The 6,906-nt window shown below is 27.7% G+C and overlaps 1 pseudogene; it reads right to left on the bottom strand.

The window, feature by feature from the left end:
• Window positions 1–4,502: 4,502 nt before the first annotated feature.
• LOC149194697 (AAA-ATPase At5g57480 pseudogene) lies at window positions 4,503–5,993 on the bottom strand (annotated as a pseudogene).
• Window positions 5,994–6,906: the final 913 nt, after the last annotated feature.

Raw genomic sequence — 6,906 nt, 5'->3', positions numbered from 1 at the left:
GTAATAACATTGTTAATTTATTTAAAATAATTTTAGTGAATAATTATTGATGTTTCAAGGATTATAAATTATTAAATTAATTATAAAAGGTGATCTATTTTTACCTAATGACCCTTAAGTTTAATTGATAATCAAGGAATTATTAGAATTTGATGATATACCAATAACATTGAGTTAATGGTTACACATGCACTATAATTATGGTTCTTTTTATTAATTTTAATAATAGTAAAATTACATATTATTAAATAAATATAGATTATTTAATGGACCTAATTATCCATTTAATTTCGTTTGGGCTTTTACGGTTAAATAATTAATAAATATGATTTATTATTTTACCATTGGACCCTTAGATTTAAGCGATTATTTTAAATAAATACTCAAGTTACTTAGTGTAACAAAACTCTATGAATAATAATAGTTTAATACTATGTATTTATATTTAAATATAATTTGGGAATAATAATAAATAAATATAGGTTAGTTGATGATATGATTTATTGATTGTACCATAATGACCATTATATCTAATATTACCTTTGGACCTTGATTTAAACAATTATTAATAAATAAATACTCAAGTTACCTTTTGTAACTAATTTCTAACAATAATAATAATTTAATACTATTTATTTATATTTAAATAAATTTGGGAATAATAATAAATATTGATTGCTTAACGAAAATGAAGATATAATGACCATTATATTTAATTAATAAGAATTATTGTATTATTCAATTAACGAATAATAATAATAAAATTAAGGGTTTGACTAAGATCATCAAGTCAAAATTAGTCGTTGCAATATAGCCGTTGGAGTCTCTGCACACCCTATTTAATCAAGCTAAACCTGATCAGTTCTTCAACTTGTCCTGACGATGAACCACACTGGTTGGTTCGAAACGCGTCGACAAATGATTGATTATGTGATTTTGCCGAAGATTATCTAAACAATGTTATGGATCACAGAAGTCTAAATTCCTTAAAAATTAACATGTGATATTTAAAAAAAAATTAATAACCAAAAAAAAATCACTATTATCTATAAATATAATATTTGAGCTATACATTAATAACATAATTTTATGTCATTCTTGTAATTAAAAATAAAAATAGCAATCAATTATTTTGTAATCTCAAACAATAAAAATGAAGTTATATATATATAGTTATATATATATATATATATATATATATATATATATATATATATTCAACCATTTTTAAATGAATATTTAATTTTCTTTTAAAAAAATTCTACTCTAAATTGAATAATAAAAAGAAAAATTACACTCATTCTCACACTAAACTATAAAATATAAATTTTTAATAAATTTACTCAAAACTAATTATAACACATCTATAAGCATTTTTAATATAAATATAAAACATATATAAAAAAAATTAAAATGCATCCAAAATCATATCTAACCACCTAAACCTTATTAATTTATCTCTAATCAATCCCTATGTTCAAACCCCAATCGTTCAAACCCCAAGCTCCGACTTACAAATTGCATTTCATTCATAGGATGAGAAAACAAAAAGTTCTCTTTTCTTAATTATTTTTTACTAAATAAGTTATATTTTGTTGTAATTCATTAATTTTTTATTTTATTATATTTTCATTTCAATAACAATTTATTTCTTAAAAAATTATGTGGAAATATAAAGTAAATATAAATATAACATTAGGGGTTCAAATCCTTAGTTACATAGTGAAGTTATTTCACTTAAGAGTAATAATGGTAACAATGAGAAAAATCAATCTCATATCACACTCGTATGAAATTAATGAGATTATATAATTATTTATATTTATTTATATATATAGATATATATATATATATACCAGTATTAAATTGATTATATATATATAATTGTGTTTGAGAATTGAATTATGATATAAAACTGAGTTTTTATATAATAAAATTGTTGAGTTTAACTTATACATTTAATAATTTTTTTTACTATTATAATTTTTTATTGTTTAAAATATTTTTTTGAATGGCTAAATGAATTCAACACCTTGTAAAAACTTGGGCACTTGAATTTTATAGATTAAACAACTTAAATTCAAGTCTTTTAAAAAGTCCTCTTGGAATTAGGTTGAAATTAACTATAAAAGTGCACTGAAAATGACAATTTCTTCTATAAGTTAGACTACGCTTAATAAAAGTTATTTGTTATGTTGATAAATTTTTATTTTGTGGTTATAAATGAAAGATATTAGCATTTTTTGGTTGTATACTATACGTCAATGAATAGAATTTCAAATACTAATTGTTTTATATATTTAAATACATGCTTATATTTTCACATTTATGTAATGCAATTACCAAATTATCATGCAAATTGACAACAACAACAAAAATGACATAATTTGGATGAAAAAATTTATAAATAGAGAAAATGATGTGAATCTATGTATATCAACTACATTTAGTAATATAAATAAAATGATGTCATATATATCAATTACATTTGTTACTATAATTACACTAATATCATATAACAAATTAATTATGTTAATGGGTGTTTATTGTTGTAGGGCTTCTAAAATTTTAGTTTAATTATCAATTATTATCACTATATCATTTTATTTTTATTTTTGAATAAATTGAGTCTAAACCACCATAATCTTGTGTATCAGATAAAAACATATATCTATTTTAAAATAAACTTTCTACAATTTTAATTTAATTATTAATAATTATCAATAATAACCATCAAAAATAAACAATTTTAATTTAATATCAATAATAATAATCAAAACTTACCTAATACGTTAACATTAAAATAACCTACTTACCTATCTAGTTTCTTGTGGTCCAGATACATTTTCCACTACGCCTACATACCTTTTCCACTACGTAATGCACATACGTTTTCCACTATGCAATGCACACGTGGTCCGCATAAAGATAACTTCGACTAAACTACCTTGGTTGTAATCTACGAATCACCATCAGCCTTATATATCAAATATTAGCATAATATATATCAAATATTAGTATGCTAATACAAATGACTTTTGTACATTTATTCAAGAATAAACCATGTGTACTCATGATGAAATATATATACGTAGATTCTTAACGATGAATTACATTTACTGGTTTTAAATGTCTAGATTTATGAATTATGATGTGATTATTGCCAAAAATATGTCTCAAAAACTTGGTATAGATTTATGAATTATAGTGTGATTATTGCCAAAAACATATCTCAAAAACTTAATATAGATCACAGAAACTTAAATTTAATATCATCATTACTCACATTTACAACAACCATATCAATTATGTAACATTGATCTCACATATAAAACATATCTGTTGTATCACATTGTTGTTTCATCCACATTAACATATCACAATCCTACATCGTTCAATTACAACTTTATTACGTAAATATCTTGCATATTTAGCATACAACATTATCACTGAAGTATCTACTATTAAAAAAAAATAGTGTTTTGATATTTTAATGGATCACAATGCAATTTGTAATTTGAATTTGGTTATTTTAAACCAGTATAATGTATGAACCAAGAATTTAATATTTTGATTTTATTTAATATTAATTTGGAAGGTTGTAAAATTCAAGTCTACTTTAAATTAAAATTTATGATTACTATAAAACGTATTAGGTATAATTAATGTATAATAATTTAACTATAAGAAAAATTATAAATCTCAGGGTATTTTAAATTAAGATTTATGATTACCATGTAGCATATTTTATAAGTAGATGGTTTTTGATGTTTTTACCTTTATAACTATTTAAATTAGTATAATGTGTTAGTCAAAATTGTAATATTTTTATTTTATTTAACATTAACTAAAAAAAATTATAAATTCCAATACAAATCTTTGCCCCTTGGTAAGAAATTAATTTTTCTTTTACTTAATATATTTAATAAATAAAACACAATCTTTTAAAACTAAATATATTAGCAAAATTTAATATTTCAATCAATATTCTTAAAATCATAATTAAAAATATTTCACTTTATAATATAAATACAATTAAATTCAAATAACAAAACTTAAAATTTAAAAATATATAAACTAATCACTATATTACTCCATTCAAAATTAATTTTCTCACATAATTGCAATTATTAAAATTATAATATTTGAATAATAATTTTAATACAAACAATATTTCTATTTTATTAGTTTGGTAAAATAAATTAATAACAATATGGTATATTACACTCGTCATAAAATAAAAATTGCTTTTAATCTCTATACCTAGATAATTTAAAATAAAATTAAAAATTATTATGATTATTTTTTCAATTTGGAAAATACAAACTATATAATAAAAAAAGGGTTGATGATTGCATAAATTTAATTTATATTATAGGATTGCGCGCTATATCATATACAACTTTTTGAAGTTAGAGCATGATTCATACAGATGACGAAAAAAGGATGAATTCTTTGTTTTCAATCGAATCAATAATATACATAACAATACCATCAAACAACACCTCTGAAACCGCTTTCAGTGTGACGGAACATATTCAAGACAATCTATGATCAAATGCTTGGATTTTGAATAACGTTTCACCTTCCTCTGCCTGCCCTTCTTCCTCAGTGGCCCAATCCCGTCTTGGGTTGTCGCTATTCTTTCTTCCGTCCCTTTATGCTCTTTACAATCTGTTACACATGTCGATTTAACCCGATCACCCAGTGCGGAAATAACTGCATTCAAGGCTTTCAGAGGGTCGTCCAAATGACTTATCAGGATTTCAGAGATTTCTGTAGGAGTCATTTCGGCTTCAGTCTCCCTCATGCTTTCCTCCACAGCAGAAAGAAGTGGATGGTCTTCAACCTGCAAATAGTTGAATGCAAGCGATTTGAAAGCAGGAAAGTTGCAGAAAGAGAGGAGTATGTGCATGTCCATCCTGCCAGATCTTAAAAGTGCAGGGTCCAGCTTATCCTTGTGGTTCGTCGTGAAGATGATAATTCGTTCCTCCCCGCAGCATGACCATAATCCGTCCGTGAAGTTGAGAAGTCCCGAAAGAGTTACTCGGCTTCCGCTTTGCTGTTCACCAGGATTTGGAGGCTGGGAAAGCCTGTCCGTCAGATCGAGCGAGCAGTCGATATCCTCAATAACAATGATGGATCCGCTGCTGATTTGCAAGAGCAGCAAACGAAGCTCGGAGTTGTCGAAAACCTTTGTGAGCTCCAGCTCGTACACATCGTACTTCATATAGTTCGAAATGGCGGCCACGAGATTAGATTTCCCTGTCCCAGGGGGGCCGTACAGAAGGTACCCGCGCTTCCAAGCACGGCCGACTCTGTTGTGAAACTCCTTGCCTTTCTTGAAACAGTCGAGATCCTTTATAATTTTGTTCTTCATCGTCGGATCGAAGGCCAGAGAATCGAAAGTGGATGGATGCTTGAACGGAACACCGGTCCAACCATTCCCATATCGGGCATCTCTATTATTGGTATAGATGGTTATGCCCCTGCTCTGTTTCTTGAATTCAGCTGCACCTTTCGCAATATGGTCAAAATAGGTCGACAACAAGCGCTCGTTAGACCTCGCTGTTTTTAGGTGAAACCAGCGCTTATCGAGCCGATTGTCGCTACCAAGAAGTTGAACGTGGTGAGACCACCACATTGTGGCTCCCGTGAAAGATTCTTGCATCTCTTCATCGGGAGCCGGGCTAAAATTCATACTGCACGATTCCTTGGCGCGAAATACTGTTAGTCTCCGGGCTCCCTTAATGACGTCGAGGTTGGATAAGTAGAGCTCCACTTCCTCGTACACCTCGTTTGGATTGGCTCCATAATTCCCATTGAACTGTGGAATGTCAAGTTCGTAATAGGTATTGAAACGTTCCTGAAACAGGAACAGCCATCGATTCAACAATTGCAGCAACTGTGGAGGAATGAAGTTTTGGAGGAGAGTGAAGAGACCAATCAATGACCAAATTTGGGAAATCACGTTCTCCATCTTCGAACGATGATTTCCCTCACATTTGATGTAATGTTGTGGTGGTGTCACAAACCTTTTATATCGATCTGCACACTCCTGTGTAGCCTGTTCGACAGAATCCGTGAATCACATCTCGCCTTCTTTGGTCAACAACTTTCACACGGTTTAAGGCGGTGCCTTGGTCAACAAGTATCCTCACCTGCCGCCTCCTGGTCGTGGCTTACGGAACACGTATTCTTGGTGAACACATCATTTGAAGTCAAGGTTGTCTGCAGATCTAGAAGCGTAATTTTCATATTGAGTGAAATTAATATAATCAACACTACACTCAATTTTATCCATGATGGAACCTATCCATTGCCATTTGCTTACTATGAAGTGTAATTGTTAATATGGTTCAACGTAGTCTCCTAGAACGTGGTCAAATTTTATGGTCAATGGTAAAATTTATGAGTTAATAGTTAATTTGGAGTATGCATAGTTATTATATGGGTATACAAAGCTGTGATTGGTTAATGCCCCTAAATTGAGGTGATTTATTATAATTACTACTATTAATATTTTGAAAATATATAAATAAGAACCCTATAAATATTAGAATAAGAATAAATACGTAAAGACAAAAGTCTATTTTTGTGATTTTATATAAACCTAATCACATTAATATAAATAAATTTAATTTGAGAATCACTCGCATGTATGTATAAAAAATCAAAAAATAGTAAAAAATAATTATTATTTTAAGTTATATATATAAATTAACAAAAATTTTAAAAATGGAGATTTGTAATCTATAAATAAGGTTTCTTACAATTTCATGATTCAATACCATAGTTTATTTCATATGCAATGGTTTAGATGCAATTTTTTAATTAATTAATTTAATTAAAAGGGTAAAAAGGGGATATTTATGGAGGTTAAATCTCTATCATGTACTTAATAAT

The sequence above is a fragment of the Pinus tabuliformis genome, chromosome 2_2 (assembly GCF_031772625.1).
Source record: "Pinus tabuliformis cultivar Carrire ecotype Pingquan chromosome 2_2, CPIR1, whole genome shotgun sequence".
In the NCBI taxonomy this organism is placed as follows: domain Eukaryota; kingdom Viridiplantae; phylum Streptophyta; class Pinopsida; order Pinales; family Pinaceae; genus Pinus; species Pinus tabuliformis.
This window is presented reverse-complemented; position numbering and strand designations above follow the sequence as displayed.